Raw genomic sequence first — 19,313 nt, 5'->3', positions numbered from 1 at the left:
CCTTGTGACAACAAGGCCTCATAAAAGCATAACTAAAATAACTGATAATTTAAATGTCAGGGAGTTTAAGGTCTCTCAGGGATTATTCCCTAAACCTAATTCCTATGTGTTATGATACTAAACACACATCTTAGACAATAAGGGCCTTCTATTCTCAGAATAAGACCAAATAGTTTAGAGGGGCACAGTCCAACCCCAGAGTGCAGCAGCACCTTCAAGATCTTCCAGAGAAACTGGTACACCTGGGCACTAAGGCACTGAGAAGAAACTTCAGCTCAGCCACAGGCCTGACTGTGCCACTGTATGTCACACACCTCCCCAGGCATCAGTTCAAAGATTTCTGCACAGTAATATGTTATTCAGGAAAGACATGCTTTGTGACAGTTTGTAACACACCAGAAAAGAAAACACCCCCAGAGAATTGTCTCAACCCTTGAATATTTTCTCACGAATTCTGTCAGCCAGCAGGACCTTCCTCTTCTTTTAGCATTTTAGCACACTCCACTGAGGCTAAAACTGTTTTCTCAGCCTGTCTCAGATGCATTGTGCTTACATCACATTACTTTGAGTTCTGACTGACAGATTAAATGCTAGATTTTGCAGGAGACCTCTTCTAGAATCTGTAGTGCGGTGCTCATCATCCTAGCACATCCTAGCAGTCAGACATTGCTAATTTGTCATTAGGGGATCTGCTTGGCAACAATATCAAAAAAACATCTGAAATTGTTTTAAAGTGATTATGTACTCCTGCGGTTTCTGGTTTTGTGTGCATGGCTCCCAAGCCTCTTTCTTCTTTCACATTTGTTATGTGCCTTTTACTAATGAGATGTTGGAATACATGGCTATAAAGACAAGGCACAAATTTTCTTTGTTTTTCTTCCATCTGTAAAAGGATAAAGGGCACACATCTTGTTCAGTATCAGTTATTGGACAAAAAAAATTAAGGCCTTTCACGCATGCAAGTTTCCTACAAGTGTAGTCAATGCTCACCAGCCTTGCACAGGTGAGGAATATTGTTTCTTACAACAGAACTTCTCTGGATAGTGACAAATCACTGGATTAATTATCTCTAGATTTTGTGTATATGTTTCAGGGGACCACGTTTATTTTATTTGACTGGACTGGAAATACAAAGAATTTCCATAAATTATTTCTTTAGTCATTTTTCCCATAGGTCCAGTTTCTTCAAATTACATTAAAAAACATTCAGAAAACAATCAGAAAACATACATTGTAACAATTTTTTGCTAAGCTTTGCTACTCCTTTCATATTTTGAAGTGGCTTTGTTTGTATCTGTCTCCAACATTTGCTTAGGTTCATATACAGAACGGAGTCAAAGAAGTTTCACCCAGGGTAAGAAGGTTTTTATTTTTTAAAAAATAAAAGTTTCTTATTACAGTGATGAGAGAATATTACTTGCTTTTCCAGTTTGATGAGGAAAGGAACCCAAAAAGCAGGAGTGAAAACAAGATGAAGAACTTTTCTTCTTGAAGTAGTAGTATCTTTTTACTGGCCTCTTACATAAGAACAGCAGCTCTTGCTCTTCCATATTCCATATCATTTTATCCAAATTAAAAGACTTGTAGATTTGATATACACACATGGTCTTGGTCCTGAACAGACAAGAGAGGTTACTTGGAAAATGAGTATTGGGCCCTGCATTCTAACTACTTCTTTTTGAATTGTCATCCAGCCCAGCCCTAAAACTTCTCACAAATGTGTTCTTTTATGCAGTGATATGAATTTTTTAAATTCTGGGAAATTCTGTAACCACAATTTTTTCCTCTTTAACAGACTTAAGGCTTATCTAACTGATAGCTGTAAGTTGAAGCTTGCATTTGTGCTTGTGTCCGCTGACCACCTGACGTGAAAACACCAGCATTCTGTGAAAGGACAGGGCTGCAAAGTAGCAGTGCCTGGGCTCTGCTGATGATCACCTGTATGGGAAAGAGTTAGATTCTGGATTGTCCAGTATTGCATATGCATTATTTCCCTAGAACTCCCATACTCCAAACTTTGCTACTACTGTTTCAATTGGTGTTGATCAGTCTATGTTTATGAAGCTTTGAAAGAAGAGAAGAGTAGGATTGTTTTTAGTTAACCTGTTCAGGGGTTTCTGCTGGAGCACAAACCATGGACAAGTGCACCGTCTGTTACCATAATGCAATTTAGAGGCTCTTTCTGTAAAAGCCTGCTGTTATTTCGTGTATGTTCTTGCTGCTGATAATCAGTGGATAAACAACTTTCATAATATCACTGCAATGCCCCCACCCCCACCCAGCAGCCTGACAGTTGACTTGATGGTTAGCCACGGACTCGTAGCAGCCCTGGGGAGCCAATTTGCAGCCTGCATCCTGCCTCTCTGGTCAGCATGGGCTCTCTCACTCACAGCATGTGCTTTCAAAGGGCTGGGCAGGTTTAGCACACAGGTCTGTAAAGGTCTGCTTCCTCACGCAGAGGTTTTGGAGCTACTGTGGTACATCAGTAATTGCAAAGTGATGGGATTTGAACCTCTGTGTTAGAGCAGTTCCCGAAAACTGTGTTGGACATTTTTGGAAAGTTAGTGTCACTCATCGTGTCATCCCAGGTGATGGATGCTGATAAGTCCACAGATGACGTAACTCCACAGTTTCTTTTCTTTTTACCACCATCCACATTCGGGTTTTTTCCACCATCCATGTCCTTTAGCATTACATTTTCTCTCAAGTTCCAAGACCTGTCTGCACCTCTCTACACTGCTTCTCCAGTTTGTGAACCCCCCAGTTGAGGTTATAAGTAATTGCCCCACAATAACCATGCTAGCCCCATATTGCTGCAGACTGAGCTACCAGACTGTCAAAGCTCTGTGCGATTGATGACTGCAGTCATTCTGCTTTTAGAGCCAGGAAGGAAAAATAAATAAATAAATAATCTTGTAATGCACCATGAACTGATTCTCAGAAATATTTTGCTCAGTCGTATGGTAAGGAAACTGGGAAGTGCTCTTTCTTATTCTAGAGTTTTATATGCAAAACCCTGTGTAGATACCAGTAAGCAGTCTTGATGAGATTTTCAGCAAAAAAAATGTAATTAAAGGAAGGGATGCTTGAAAGTAGAGCCACTGACACAGATCAGGAAGATATCTAATGGGGTGTCCTCATTGCTTGCATACTCCAGCAGCACCAAGGTTTTCATCCTATGAACTGGCAACTCAGATACCCTACGCTTGAGCTCAAGAGAGATTCAGGTTAAATCCGTGAGTGAAAAGAGGAGAAAGTGAAACAAATGCAGTATGAGGAGAGGAACTCAAGCTCTTTCATATTCACTTCTCCGTGAAAACTCAGGGCAGGCCCATGTCAAGAATTCAGAAAGCAAAGGGATATTCACCCATAAAAAATATTTATGTAAAGCACAGTCCAAGATTACAGGGGACCAGGCAAGAATAGGAGAATATGAGGGTCCAGAAAGTGGCAAATGATATGCAAATATTTCCAAGGACTTTAGACATGGTAACATGAGGTTCAAATAGATGGTCAAAAGCAGAGGTGTTAGCACACAGGTAATGGAATATAAAAATATTCTTGGGGATGTTAAATGCATCCAGCCCAAAGCAAACATTTGACAGTCAGTTGGGTTGAACATACTTTGAGGCATGAGCCTTATAATGAGATCAAAGAGAAACAGAGCCATTTGGTCAAAATAGTAGTCTCTGTTCCTTTCTGGGCTGGCTCCAAATGTCAGAGTGACCACATGTATCTCCCCAGGAGGGTCCCCCCCAGTCCTTCCTTTTACCATCGCTCCCTTCAGCCTTAAGAGAGATCTTTTATGCTCTTATTTTCTCACTGTCTCCTTTCCATTTTGCGTAGGTCTTGTTTCCAAAATGTAGACCCAGGCTGCTTTTGGGCATGGAACTGATGACAAGAGGAATGTATTAAGCCTTTAATCATGAAACGCTCTGGAGAATGCTGAGGAGCTTGGATATGAACTGAAACAGATTAAGAAAAAAACAGTTTGCCCAAAACATCTAGTGCTATGATGGATAACAAAGCATAGAGGAACGCCTAATATTTAAATATGTGAGCTTAGTGCACGGTAAAATGCACACTGCCTCATCTGTACGAGATTTCTCAAGCGTATTTATTAGCATATATTAGCTAACAGGTGTTAGCCTCAAAATTTCTAGACAATCTAGGGGCTGGTATGAGTCTGAAGCTCTAAGTACAGTATTAATTTGACTGCCTTTTGTTTTTTGGGGGGGCAGTGTTTGCTCTTGCAAGCAGGTTCCAAATATTCATTTCAATTTTGAGAATGTACTACTCAGGGAAGCATCTTCTGTAATCCTGGTTATATTATAGTTATTTGCAAACAGTTTTGGGGAATCTCTCATGTTAATACTAAGGTTTTGATAATAAAAACCAGGTATAGTTGCACCAGGATAGATTTATTCTGCATCTTTTATCTTACAACAGAAGATTTTTCTTTTGTCAGTTTATTTTCTCTTCCTTTCCTGTCTTTTACCAAAGATTTCTCTTCTTTTACTAATAAAGTGAATTACTGTACCCTTGAACCCTTCAATAGTTTGAATATTTATTTTGTTTGAACGTTTATCAAAACCTGTGTAAAAGTAGTTCTGTGTTTCAGTAATCTTTCTGTCCATCTATGGCTACTGATTTGTGGTTTTATTAAAAGTCTCATGATACTTCATGTTTTTCATATTAAAAAAGAAAATATTTCTTGCTTTTATTGCAGAGAATAGTATGTAGGTTAAGATACAGAAATTCAGTGAACAGAGAAAATATATTCCAAAAGTTATATGATTTTTAAACGAATCTCATGATCTATTGTGGTTTGGCTCTTGATTTTTGACTCTTTGGGCATTTCCCACCCTCTTCTCAATGAAAGAGCAGGTAGCCCAAAGTCACACAGTTAGAGTTCCAACTCTGGAAAGATTCGGGATTTTTCTATAAGAATGGGATGATGATTCATTCTGTGCTCTCACAAGACAATCATGCATCTGCCCCTGTTTCAAAATCAGCAGCCCCGCCAGCTCGTCTCCATCGGCCTTGAGAAAACAGGAAGAACGGTCACCACAGGAAGCGGTGCACTCTTACACCCACCCCAAAAGCTTAGCTGCCGAACCTATTGCAAAATGTTAACAGAACACTGCAGGGTACACTGACAAAGACGAGAAATCTGCTGACCTTCGAGTGCCTGTGCAACTCCTGGCTTCATTTTCTCAGGCCCACAGCCTAACTCAGTCACCAACATGTCCTGTGTCTCTGTTTCGATCCCCTTTAGCAGGATGCTCTTACACAGAATGCAAAGGCTTTTTCTTAATTATTTTGTTTCACCCCCAAAATTTGTACAAAACTGCAGCAAGAAGCTTCTTGTCTGGAGAGCTTACAGGCTGAAAGATAGAAATAGAGAAGGTGGAGAGGACTGTGTTTTGTTGATTGTGATTAACTATGTACTCATTTCCTTGGCAACATGGAAGAAATGGGTGTTTTTAGAGGAGAGATTTATCTGTATATCTTGTGATTTGGATACTAAAAAAGAAAAATTTATTTCTCACACTCATGGTTGCAGAGAACAGAGTGTACCATAAGTTTTCAGAGAGTAGAGGTGCTTTCTGCTTATAAAAGGTGGTGCATGACAGACTGCTCTCAAGTAGGAAACCATTCCTTGGAGGTGCTGTGGGGCATGGAATAGAACTCGGAAAGGCTGAAAGAGAAGAGCAGGATATTCCACAACAAACAAAAGAGACAAAAGATAAAATATGCAGAAATGTTTTAAATTTGAGAAGGTTTTTTGTTATTTTTGAGTACTACAATAATCTTGAAAATTTATTCTGCAAAGCCAAAGGGGGAAAATGCAAGTTTATATGCTGCATGATGGGCGAGTAAAATTTTAGTACAGGAGTAGACATTAAAAAAGCACAATTTCTTAATCAGAGAAGTTGCTACAAAAGAAGTCCAATAATAGGAAGGCAGGAGAGGATCAGGAGTGGAAGTTGATGTCACCTATTGAGACTAGATCCAGGCATTATATTTCTGTTAGATGTTTCAGTTGTCCAATAAATGCAAATTTGAGAATCTGGTCACGGAAACCAAACTATTTCTAAATTCTTGTTAAATTCTCTGAATGGTTTTGTCAATATTTAGAGTGAAAATTAATTTCCTAGCTTTTCTTTACAGTTTTTTGTTTTTGTTTTTTGTTGTTGTGTGTGTGGGGGGGTTTTTTTGTTTGTTTTGTTGTTGTTGTTTTCTTTTCTTTTTTTTTTTTTTCTGTTCTCCAGATTGCTTTGGAATGGAATTTATAACACTTGCAGCAGAGGTTAATTTTGAAAATACCTAATTTGAGACAAAAACTTCATTATACTTCCTTCTGAAGTAACTCATTCTATACAGATTGCTTCTGTTTTGCACAGTCATTCAGTAGGCAACATCAGTTTGTCTTGTAACTCCCCTCATTGCATTAACTCTCTTAACAAAACACACTTTGGAATTTTTCTGAAGATCACAACTGTGGGTTTTTTCTTGCCATAAAATAAACTTTCTTTTCAAATGTGCTCAGAGATTAGCAACATGATTAGTTGCAAAATTAGCATATCCATATTCTTCTCATTTTGATCTTACATCTCATCTATTCCGTCTGTTGGCTGCTTTCAAACTCCTAAAAATGTTATTAAAATCTTGAAGTTTACTGGACAGAATGCTGCCATGCTGGTCATGTCTTTTCTCCTGAAAACTATGATAGTTACCATTTCTCCTGGTATCAGACTAAGCAAAATATAAGACTGATCCTGTTTATTTCTAGTAAAATGTCCTGGTTCACACACTTGTCATGGATTTTGCATGGAGAGCTTAGTGATTTTTTTGGGGGGGGACAAATCAGCATAAACTTCAAGATATGTCTTACCACTGCACATTCACACTAAAAGAAAAGGAAAATAAAATCACTAGCTCACTTAATTTTGAGGTCAACATTGAACTCTATCCCTTTGGGAATATTGTGCATGTCATTAAGGTTGGACTTCTGGAACTCCTAGCCATATAGACAAGAAAATTAGCTTATTCTGGGCAAGGAAGAGATTCTTATAGTGTCTTTTACTGTGAAAACACATACTGGATTTCCATATGGAAACCAAACATTTAGAAAAAACTATTCCACCAGTTCTTCCCCATTTATTTTATTCAACTTTCATTACAACTCACAACTGGCTTTCAGCTTCTTTCCAGAGTACTGATGATTTGTCTAAAACTGTTTTGTGCTTAATATTTATTGAGATTGATTTTTTCCTTATGACCTGTCCAAACTGAGTGTTATAAACTTCTGCAGATAGAAATTTAAGTCTGGAAAAATCATACATTAATAGTTATTGCACTAAATCATAGAGCCAATGAAAATGATGTGGGAAACCAGGGGGTTTCAGTCCTAAACTGTGTACTTATTAGACTAGACCATGCTCTCTGAAATTTGTGCCTTATTAGTGGTCTAATATGTAGTATGAAAATAATCTAATGTGTGAGGCAAGAAATAGAAGGAAAGGGGTGCGTTTTATGCAAATAAACCCAGAAAGTGTTCAGGACTAGTGAGTTTTAAGTGCTTTGGAAACTGACAGATTCCTGTTGTCAGACTTTCTTCGTGTCTCTCCTTGGAGAAAGTATTGATTGATAGCATTTGACATAGCCCTTTGCAAGTCAAAATCGCCCTTAAAGCTAGAAGAAACACCCTCTGTGAACAAAGATATGTGTTATAGATATTGTATTAAACTGCATTATGTGGGTGCAGATTGGAAAATGGAAAGCAATCTTTAAAATTTGGACATGATAAGTGATTTGGAGAACAAAATCTTTCCTACACAAGGCTACATTAGTTACATTTGATTGGATTTAAACAATTATTTATTACTGTTTTTTCAGAGAGACCTTTTTCAAAGTTGCAAGCTGCTGCTATCCTTCCTGCCTATGGCTCTGCCTGGGCAGTCTCTGAGCTGGCTCCTCTGGTTTTCCTTTCAGCTGTTGTTACCAAGAGTATAGGAGGCCTTAAGTAAAGCCCATAAATGCTTTGATTTATGGACCTTCACTGAGAGGAAGAGGAAGCACCTTCTCTCCAGTAGCTGTTCTACACATTTCTTACTTCAAACCCACCTGTGTTTTTATTTAAAAATTACCCTGCACACTTCATCCTGTCCCTTCATTTGTTCTCTTAAATTGGCAAGGTTTTCACTCTGCTTATTTGGTATCTTTACTGTATTTTCACCAGTCAGCAGCTTGTTTTAACCCCTCATAACCTAATTTTGCTAAGCTATAACTCTTTAGATCTCCTTTTGTGAAATATGTTTCAGATTTATTTGGTTATTATTATTGTTCGTTTGTTTGTATTCATTGACAAAACTGAAAGACCAAAAAAGAATTGGAACAATGGAGAAAAACAAAAGGAAGACTGAAAACTCAAAACACAGTTTCATCACTTTCAGCATAACACATATTTTAGTCCATCAATTTATCAATTCAACCTTAGATCAAAGCATATTTTTATTACAGCAATTGAAGCATAATTTTGTTTCATTTCACTGCTTACCATTTCTGCAGTGTGAAAGGCACAGTTTGTCCTCCTCTTACACACTTCAGACTTGATTTTCATAGGTCTTGAGCTCTCTTGATTTCACCTGCACTTGTTGGAACATTTAGACTACTAGATATTTTACCAATAAATAATACAATCTTCAGAGCTGAATATGACCTATAAAGCATTTTATAGCATCAGTAGTACTTCATTAGCTTTAACAGAATCAGTATCTAAAATACTGATTTTAGATACTAAAATCAGTATCTAAAAATGGTGTGTTTTGAATTACAGGGTTTCTACATGACAATTCCATTCTGGTTCCACTAAATATTCTTAGACAGAGTAACTGCCTTATGTCAGGACTATGTGACAGAGCTAGAGCAATGCTCAGGACAGAGCTGATCTCAGAGAAAAAGCAGACTTTTGTTTCCCTTCGTTGTGAAAATTTTTAGCAGTTCTAGACTTATTTAACATTCTGCTTGCCTCAGGTTTCAGTTATGCAGATGCCCACAGTACTTTTTCCCTTTGAGCAGTCAGCTTGAGTCTGAATCAGATGACAGAATGGTTGGACAGGGTTGTCTAAGGACAATGTCTGTTCTGCTCTGGTCATTACAAATGAAGAGACTGCAGCTGCCACAGACATGCCTGGTAAACCGACACTTGCTTATTCTATAGCCCTCAGGAATATAAGAACTTTCTTTACTGCATAGAACTTCAGAAAATCAGGTAGAAGATTTTTCTTAAGACAGGATAAGAAACACTTTGAGGAGATCAGTTCAGATCTTCTCTGTTTTTTCTATGCTTCCTGACTTAATTTTAATTATTGTTTTCCACTGAAGAGTTAAAGGTTGATTTTTGGAGCAGCACCTTCCAGAACCATTACTTTTGTTCTCTAATCTTCAAAACTATGGCTCAATCCCTATTGCTACATGCAATGAAGCTTCCTTTAGGATTTGTATTTCCTGTGAAGAAAAATAATTAAGGCTTGCACAAAGAGATAAAAGAATTTAAAAAAAAATTTTAAAAGCAACCAGAGCATTTCTATTCTACATTTTTTCCAGTTGGTGATAAGCTTGACTGTCTCTCTCCCCCACCCATGCAAACACTGAGCTTTGTTTCTGTAGATCACAAATGGCATGATTTTGCATTTCTGCCTGCTGCTTTGGGTGAAGTAGAGCAGTGGGGCTTTGCAGAGGGGGACAGCTGGGTGAAATGTTTCTTGCTCTCTTGATTCTTTCTTTCTCTTTCAAAGTGAGTTGTACTAATCCTTCTGGGAAGGAAGAAGATGGTGGTTTTGCACAAACATTCTCAGCGACTGTTCTTTTCTTTGGCAATCTTGGAATTTCCCTGAAGGCTTTTGTTTCTTGCAAGTTCTCTGATACTTTTTTTCCCTTCAGTTCATTTTCTAAGTCTCTGAGCCCCAACTAAACTTGGTTGCTGTCTTCCAGTAATATAATGGAAAACTAACCTTTGACCCATCCAGGCCCTTTGGAACACCAGGACATAAACTACAAAAAAGATGTGGAGGTATGGCTGCTGCTTGCCTCTGGTAGACGGATTTTATCAGAAAAGGTAGTGCTGATTTGTATCACTCAGCCACACCAAGGTTATACAAAGAGCAGCAAAGCCCCAGGAACGTAACAGTCGGTCTGCTCTTAACCTCAGACCTTTATCTCCCACAGCCAGCTTCCTTCCCACACCACAAGCACCACGTGTTATTTTACACGGAGGCAACACTCAGCGACTGGGGTCTATCTGCCCAAAGAATGGAACAGGAAAAGGAGGATGACATGAACACAAGATGGGTGGGCAGCACAAGGACTAACAAATACGGAGCAATACTCTCACAAACCAGTGCCAATCTGCTCCTGCCCACAGTGTGCGAGCTTTAGAGTGCTCAGGAGGGGCTCTTCATCAGCCATTTCTTTTTGTCCCAAGCTGTTGTCTTTACCTCTGGGTGATGAGAGGTGAATTTGACTAACAACTGGTGAATGAGATGAGAGAAAGCTGAAGGAATGAGAGGGTGATAGCACCTGCTCCAGTCTGCCGGAAGGCACCCATGACTAAAACTAGTGTCCCCCCCTGTCCCAGGGGACTATATGTATTGCACCCGGATATATATGTGTTGCTGGCAGCAACCCCCCTAAAGTTCCATTACTACATAGTCACATCACCCCAAAAATGAATTGAAATTTGTTGAACCCCACAAATAAGTAGGGAAACTGATTTTACTCTTTCATGCATTCTCTGTAACTCATCACTATAGGGAGAAGAGAGGTGCTTATTGGAGTTCACCAGAGTGGGACCTTCTAAAGCCTTTGGCAGGCGATAAATCCCTGACTGTATAAGCCTGGAGAACAAAAAGAAAACAAAGGAAAATCTAAAGCCTGTGGGTAAAGTTTTGTCAGAGTAAGAATGTGTTGGTATTTACTATTTAATCACTAACAAACAGGACAGATACTTGGCAGTTGAGGGTTTCACGATCAATATGTTTCAAAAATCAGAATCTTATTTCTCACTCTTCATGTCCCTGATATACAGCATAAAATGATAAATTATCTATAAACATGAGATGGGGCAGGCAAAAAAAAAAACAACCAAACCACCAGAGACAGCTGCACAGATCAACAGCTGTGACACACACAGGAAATTTGGATGGAAAGAACCATTAGTGCATTGAGACCATCTCCTTGTCTGTTAGCAGGGCCAGCCCCCTTTTAGCAGACTTTAAAAAAGCAGCTCCTTCACGACAGATGTGGGTGGCTTTAAGATTTTGTGCTTCTTAAATAGTCTCTCAGGCAAAAGGCCTTTTCAGATACTAGTCTCTGCCTCACCTTTTCTTATTTGAACTTGCATCCAATCCTGCAACAGAAACAGGCCTATGCCTTGTATTTGAATGACCTGTCAAGCTACCATTTTTCTCAGTGTTATCCAGGTAATGCCCGTTCCTATGCTGTTCTACACCAGTTTCAGTTGCATGACAAAACCCATCCTAGGATAGGCATACGATGTCTAGAACAGCTGTTTTTCCGCCAATTTATTGAGTGATGGATGTGTGTCTTAATTGTTAAAGAAAATAAATAGCAGGCAATACTGTACATGTGTCTTGGCCAAAAGGCACATCTCCCATCAAGCCTCAAATACTACAGTTTTGCTTTGCAGACCATCTGCTTATCCTCTCAGTCCCTCAGGAATGGAGAGTATTAAACAGTTGATAAACACAAGCTCAAATTTTAGAGACTTTGTGACAAGTCTGTACTTGGGCCATCCTGATTTCCTGCTCATAATATGACCAATTGCAAATTAATTCTGAGGAAAAATTCCAAAGTAAATGTCGCATGCATAACTGGATAAATTTCGTGGCAACTCAGAAGGGAAGCAAATTCAATCCAAATTTAAAACGTTTTCTTTTACCCTATTATAAACTACCAAAGATACACAGTGGAAGTTTTTTGAAGAACTGCAGCTGGAAAACAACTAATTGCACTGGCAAAATCAGAGGTCTGAAGACTCTTGTGGCTCTTAAGCCCAGACTGTCATCTTCTCCATATTGCCAGACATAGGAACCATGTGTTTTCTGTCAAAGTCTCACAGCAAACCATGTGGAAAACAAAGAGCTAGAAATAACTCCTCCCCGACATGAAAAGTAACTAATCTGCTGCTACCAATAATATCACTTGTCAAACCCCTAAAATTTTCCTTTGTCTTTACCTGGCATTGTATTAATGCCAGGCAGCGTGGCCATCACTGTGCTCTTTCCCTGACCACCTCTCCTATGACTTTTGGTGCTCTCTTTCAGTCTTCAAATACTTGCAGAAATGTCACTTTAGCTAACTGTAACCTCTGAATTACATTCATGGAAAGGCAGATTTCATGAAAGAAAATGGAATAGCAAATGCTGACACAGGAGAGCATGCTCCACTGTTTACAGTCTGGCCTGTAATCTAGGATATTGAGTTAATTTTCTGACTCCTTGACTCATTAGCTGGCCACTTGCACCCTCTATGCCTTTGTTTTCCCTCTTGGTCATGGCAGGCACATGTTTAGTGCCTTGTTTGAAGTAAAGCTCTGTGTCTAAAGGAGAATAAAGTGTTTTGAGATCTGTTAATTAAAAAAAAAATACAGCAATACCAGCACTAAATGGTATTACCACAACGAAAAGTCAGCTGAAACTGTGCTACAGACCTTAAAATCCATGCAACTCCGGGGGGGGGGGGGGGGAAAGGTCCAATGAAGGACTTCCTTCCTCTGTCCTTGCTGTCACTCACCCTTTATCAGTTATGGAGCATAAATCACCCACTTGGTCTTGAATCTGCCCTACATTTAATGGAAATGCAATGGCAAAAGTGGTGTCAACTTTACTTAGCACAGGCTAACGATTGCAAAGGCATTGTAGTTCAACAGCCAGTGACATTTCAGCACAGTTCTATAAACATTTGTATAACCATGGTACAACAGGATGTTTTCTCAATAGAATTGGGATGGATATGTTTGAAACTATGAAATACATAAAGCACATGATGGGGAAGTTTATGCAGCGTTTTATGGTCTGTTTTTAAGTAGACACTTGGTAATGACTATGCAAGTATTTTTAATTTTGTCCTGTTTTAGTGTGTTATGAGCCAAACAATGGCAGCTGAATTGAGCAAGAGCGATGATTTCATTTGTTGTTAAAAAAGAAATTTTTCACATGACCTAAGCCACACAGTTAATGTAATTCACTAGCATATTTTTAAAATTTATCTTCTTTTTTCTCCAATAATTTCTTCTATAGGTTCTGTCATTCGCTTTTTGCATTTGATTTCCAACTAGGTTACAAGATTTTTTCTTGCACAGATATAATTTCAGCCACACGTTGTTCTCACCTACTGCCACAATAATAATAGCAACAATAACAATTTGGTAATGCTTTAAAAGTCAATTATTTGTGTTGGCTACATTATGTCATAATTCCAGACTACTTTGTTATTTTGAATTCATTATGCATTTTGATAATCTTAGGGTGAGTCATAGTGGGAAAGACTCAGTAAATGAAGAACTGAAATTTTTATTGCTTTTCCATATTTTCTTTTAGAATACAACTTTGTCTGTTTTTTATTTGGTTGGAAAATAAGAATTTGGAAGAGAACAGCAGAGGTACAGCATTCTGGTGAAAGAAATTACAACTTTCTTTTCCTTTGTGAATTAAATTAGTTAATTTGTTAATTTTCCCAGCTTTTTCTAATGGATGTTGTAGTTTTAAATTTAATTTCTGCAAGAGATTAACAGGTATTTTATCCTGGTAAATTTTTACACAGTAAAAGTCTGAAGTTTCCCCTGAATACCTTGGCAAATCTATGTGGAGCCTGTGTATTAGTTTAATGTAGTAGGAAAGTTAAATCTCACTGTGCTATGAAAATATGGCTTTCAAAAGTATTTATCTGCACATAAAACTTATAAATGCTTACGACTTTATACATAGAAAATTTTGATCATCATGAAGTTTTTGGACAGCTTGCTAATGATCTCTTCCTTTCCTTTTTGTTTTGCCAGGCTTCTCAGATTTTCCCTTTGACATAACTTACTCAGGTTCCCTTGTGTATTTTTAATGTTTTGGTAACACTGATGTCTCTGGTCATCAGTGTCTCCTCCTGCCTCTTTCTTGTCTTTTTAAAATGTCCTTCTTGTGTCTTTCCGTGTTGTCTAATGCTACCAAGTCATCCTGCTCCATGCACCTCTTTCCAGACACAGCACCGTTTTCTTCCCTCAACATCGGGGTTTGTTGGGAACTCCGTCACAGTGCTGAAAAGGCAAACCATAGTTCAGCTCCATCTACAGGCTTGTGAATAAAGCCTGTCACAACTAAGCACCCTAACAAAATATTTGTGTAGTACAAATAAATCCTCTGTGCGGCAGGTCAGCTTTTCAAACGTGCTGTGTTTCATTTGAAAAACTCCCTTGGGGCTCTGACCTTGTAGGCAAATCTCTTAGAAACTGGTTCCAAATGGCTTTTCATGGTGAGCTGTCCACACAGTGTCTGCTTAGCAAGGCTGTCTTTTCACGGGCCAGAATCAAATCTTGGTTGTGTCTGCACACGGATTTTATCTCAGCCCAAAGGAGAAGAACTCAGAGTGCCTCACTTCAAGTGCCAGTGCAGTAGGAGCTAGGACAAAAATCAGTGACTCCATTTTGACACAGGCAGGAAAAAATGAGAGGGAGGGGGCCTTGTTTCTACAACATAAATAACATTTTTGTGACTCCCTTATCATGATTCAGCAGCTCTGATGTCAATTTACAGTAACAAAGGAGACAGGAGATGGTCTATGTGGGAAGGAGTTTTGACAAAAGCATCTTGTACAACTTCCTCTGGGCTCCTCAGCTGTGTTATCAGGGGTGGGCAGCTGTGTAGGACAAGTCCAGTATTAGGGGAGCAAAGCCCCAGACTGCTGAGAAGAGGTCTGTGGCAATAGCAAGAAATGAGGGTGGTAGATAAGCTTTCAAACTCGGGATCTTTGTGGGGCCACTGGCTCTGCCAACCAGCAGATGCATTTCCATGGTGTAAGTAAATGCCTGAGCTGGGAAAAAATGCACTGTGTTCAGAGCATAGCAAATTTCTGATAGTGCAAAATTTGTGATGCTTGGAAATATGGGATTAACCTAAAAATGTCATGGCTGGTTAAAACATTTTTCGATCCTTGCAATATTAATTTGGGGTTCTTATTTTTGTGTTCAGTTTTTTCAATTTTGTCAGTTTCATGTTTCCAAATTTTTCAAGCTGCCTAATAAAAAACTTTTGAAACAAAGAGAGACTGAGATTCCATGGGACCTCTCCGTATGCCAAGAGGTTTGGCTTCTGAGAACACAAACCAAAAGATAAAATACAAATCACCTAGTACAAAGTTGTGGGGTGAAAAATGATTTGGCAGTACTGTGTCTCACAACTTTTCTCATGCATCTTTATCACTGTTGTATCTGATACCACCTCTATCTGAGGCCTTAGGATTTGGCTTTTGTATTTTCAGACCCTGTACTGGTTTAGTGTGTAACTATAAAACTTCACATAGCTTGTTAGCTACTGTTAGACATAACAAACCCTCTCTGGGCCTGGACCCAAGGACACCTTGTTGTCCCAGGCCCCGAAATACGTAAACTAAGCCTCTGGGGAGGGGGAACAAACTTGGGGTAATTACATCATTACCTGAAATTGTAATTGGAGAATTAACCCTGATATGCAAATGGACCAAACTTACAAAAGTGTGAAAAACCTGTGACCCGACGTTCATCTTGGGTGTAGCCCCTCAGAGGCTTTTTGACTCCCAAGGTGTTCCTATTGAAGGCCCTCAATAAATACCTGCTTTTATTCTCTTAACCTTGTCTAGCCTCTGTTTTCAGGTAGCCACTCCTAGGCATCATATCCATCTAAGATGCGTTTTACAGACCTCATCTTCGAGATGCTATGCCTGCATCCCAATTTTCTCCTCCTAAGGCTTACTTTGAGTTGGACTCTACTCTTTTTTGCCCCAAGCTGCTTGTTTCCTTCTACTAGTCCTCTTGGTGTCTCTGCTAAATTTACTTATGCTTGCACATTTCTGTCCTTGATCATAGCACCAAGAAACCATTGCTGTGGACTGGATTGCTCATCTTGATGTTGCGTGTGAATTGTTCTGTTTAACCAAAACATCAAGTTTCCTCAGATTACTGGTAACATGTTCTTGTGAATGTTGTGATTCAGTGACAATTCCCTTTGCTACTCTTCTTCTGAATCCTCCTCCATAATGTCTGCCACTAAGTTTCAGTCTTGCCTGTGACACTCCCACTATTGCTCCAGTCTTGGGCTTCTTTGTCAACTAGAAAAGAAAAAAAAGGGCTTCCCCCACCTACTTTGAGTACCTCGGATGAACTTAGCTATCAACTGCACTTTTTTTAGTGCCAGCTTTATACAGCTTCTGTCACCTTAGACAAACAGAAATGGAAAAACCCTGATCTCATCATTTTCTTCCGTCTTTGAGAACTTATTTCATAATGCAGGATGTCAGACTGAAACACAGCAGGAGATGTCCTCCTTGGTCTTTTTACAGAGCTATTCATACCAACCTACTGAGTAGTTCTGTGTTTTACCCAAATGGAGATGGCATAGGTTCATCAAGTCTGGAAGGAGAGTGTAAACCACTGACCTCTAGACTCTTGTGACTTCCTCATTAGAAGAAAACTGGACTAGGCTGAAATAACTGCACTTAAAATTTGAGTGGTAAATGCTAATAATGGATCCTCCTGAATTTAGGAAGCTGGAAAATTTAATTCTGTCTCTCCCGGCTTGAGGTAGGCATTGTTCTGAACCACAGTAGTAGCTTTGGAGATCCTTTTGCACTCCATCAACTCCTTCATTACAGAGGCCTGATATTTAAACCTTCTCTTCACACCGTGCCTTACAACTACTACCCTTACAACTCTGCCAAGAGATGGCTCCTCCACCTACAGGGTAGGTAGCTCTGTACAATGTGAAGCCTGCAGTACTCCAGGTGAGTGACAGCATAGGTCTCACTAGTTGCAGTATCTGAGAGTGTGAATCTTGGCACCAGCAGTCAGAATATGGCCCTCACTAGGGAGGGATACAGATCTCACTCTGTGCAGAGAATGGAAGTGTGAATGTTGGTTATGAAGTATGTGTTTGCCAGCAGCACTGATATTGAAACATGCATACAGAACTGCAGCCTGTCCTCTGCCAGGTGAAGGGCAGGAACCAGAGCTGGGCCTCTGCCCTGGGGCCAGGAAGCTAGGTTATAGAAATCAGGTTTTTCATTACTGAGCACTGAAAAACACACAGAAACCTTCTTTCATGGTCAGAACCCCGCATTAACTACATTTAGGTCTAAGACAAATACAATTGTGTATCAAACACAAAACACATACCCAGCTTGGTAGGGGGTGGTATTGCGACCTCACTATTAAAGTCTGAAACTCTAGTAAAGAACAAACACATGATGGTCTTCTGCTAGAGGTTTAGATTCTGCTAGATCTTCCAGCACTGTTTTTCACAATTGCATAGATTTCCCTTCCATTTTTTGCTTACATTTGTTAAGATGAGGTAAATCAGCATGAATCTCCATTCTAACTGTTGTAAATACTCTACTGTTCATCTGCCACATTTTACTCATCTGCCACATTTCACTCCTCTGCCCCAACCTGCTCTCTGTCTTTATCTTTCCCAGACCAGGCCCATCTTTTTTCTTCTTTCTCCAGAATGACACTGAATTCTGCCCAGAGTAAATAGCACTGACCAGGCAGTTCAATGATTCCTTACAAACACTAGTAAAGTGCTAGTCAGACTGAGCTCCCAGCTGGAAGTTGTGTGTCTGTGTGCGGAGTCAGGCATAAAAGGAGTCACTGGGGCTAGTGGGCAAACTTGAGGTGCACACAGAGTTAATATGCTGACAGAAATACTGAGCTTTACATCTGAAAACCCAAATACAAAAATAATATGATGAGTAAGACTAAAATTCCCTGTTCTGAGCTTCCATGGGGCCAGCTCCTCCCCCCACCCCCCCCCTCTTCAGGGCTCAGCAGTCACTTCCCTTTTCTACTGTGCCTTGCAGAAATGTCTCCTGGGATGAGTCAGAACAGGACTTCCAGGCAACTGCATTTGCCCCCCACCAAACAGTGGGCAAAAATGCCCCTGCGGGGGCCTCACAGCTCCTTTCACACACTTTGAGGGCTCTCTCAGATTCACTTACCCCTTGATACTGTTTTTTTTCTGAATCAGAGGATCATAGAAAACATTAGGTTGATAAGGGAGGTCATTTTGTCCAGTCTCCTGCTCAAAGCTTCACAAGTAGATCAAGTTGCTCAAGTTCGAGGCCAGCTGAACTGCTGAAAATCTCCAAGAGATACCACAGAAACTGTAGACATCTCTTCCAGTACCTGACCACCTTTATTGGGAAATTTAAAAATCTTTCCGCCCTGTCCACATTCATGGTCTGCTCCTGTTTCTCAGCTTGCCCGTGTCCTCTGTCAGTGCTTTACATGGAGTCTTACACACGTGGGCCCTCCAGAGATGTTTTGATGTGACCTCTCTAGAGATTTTGCTGGGGCTCTGGTACCTTCTCTCTGCAGTAACTGCAGTTTCAGGGCACCACTCATGAGTGGTGAGCTTACTTAAAAAAGTGAGCTTCTCACTGTACCACAAGAAAAAGTGTATTTTAGACAGTCCTGGGGACAGAGTACAGAGAGCACTATTAGGTGCGAGGAAGCATAAATTAACTAAGGCGCTCTGGCCCCTTTATTAGCAAGTTTTGTGGTGGAAATTTAGCTGTCGAAACGTCTTTCTAGTGAAGACCACCCCCCTGCGGTGGCAAGGGAGCCAGGCTCCTCTGCAGGGCCCCTGTCCTTCAGCCAGCGCAGAAGCTTGTTAGGCTTTCTGAGACACTCGAGGCTGTGCCTGCCTAAAGGAAAGCCTCCCATGGCGCCGGAGTGACCGGGGGAAGGTGTGGCACCATCCCTGGGCTCGGGCTGCTCGTGTCCTGCCAGCCCAACACGTCGCGTTCGTGGGGACAGGCCACCAGCGGCACGGCCTCATTGCCCACGCCCGGCTGGGCACTCCAGGGGTCGGTCCCGCGCCCGGCTACCACCTGCGGCGCCAGGCAGGTGCCACGAGCTCCCCACGGCCTTCGGGTGCCTTACACAGGTGTAGCTGCTCGTGCCCGAAAGACAATCTCTAACCCCGCAGGCCACACCCGCTTCCCTGCGGGCGGGCTTCCCCGTTTCCCCCCGAGGTCGCTCCGGCCCG

Source organism: Aphelocoma coerulescens, chromosome 5 (assembly GCF_041296385.1).
Source record: "Aphelocoma coerulescens isolate FSJ_1873_10779 chromosome 5, UR_Acoe_1.0, whole genome shotgun sequence".
Classification (NCBI taxonomy): domain Eukaryota; kingdom Metazoa; phylum Chordata; class Aves; order Passeriformes; family Corvidae; genus Aphelocoma; species Aphelocoma coerulescens.
The sequence above is the reverse complement of the archived record's forward strand: the minus strand, read 5'-3'. Positions refer to the sequence as shown.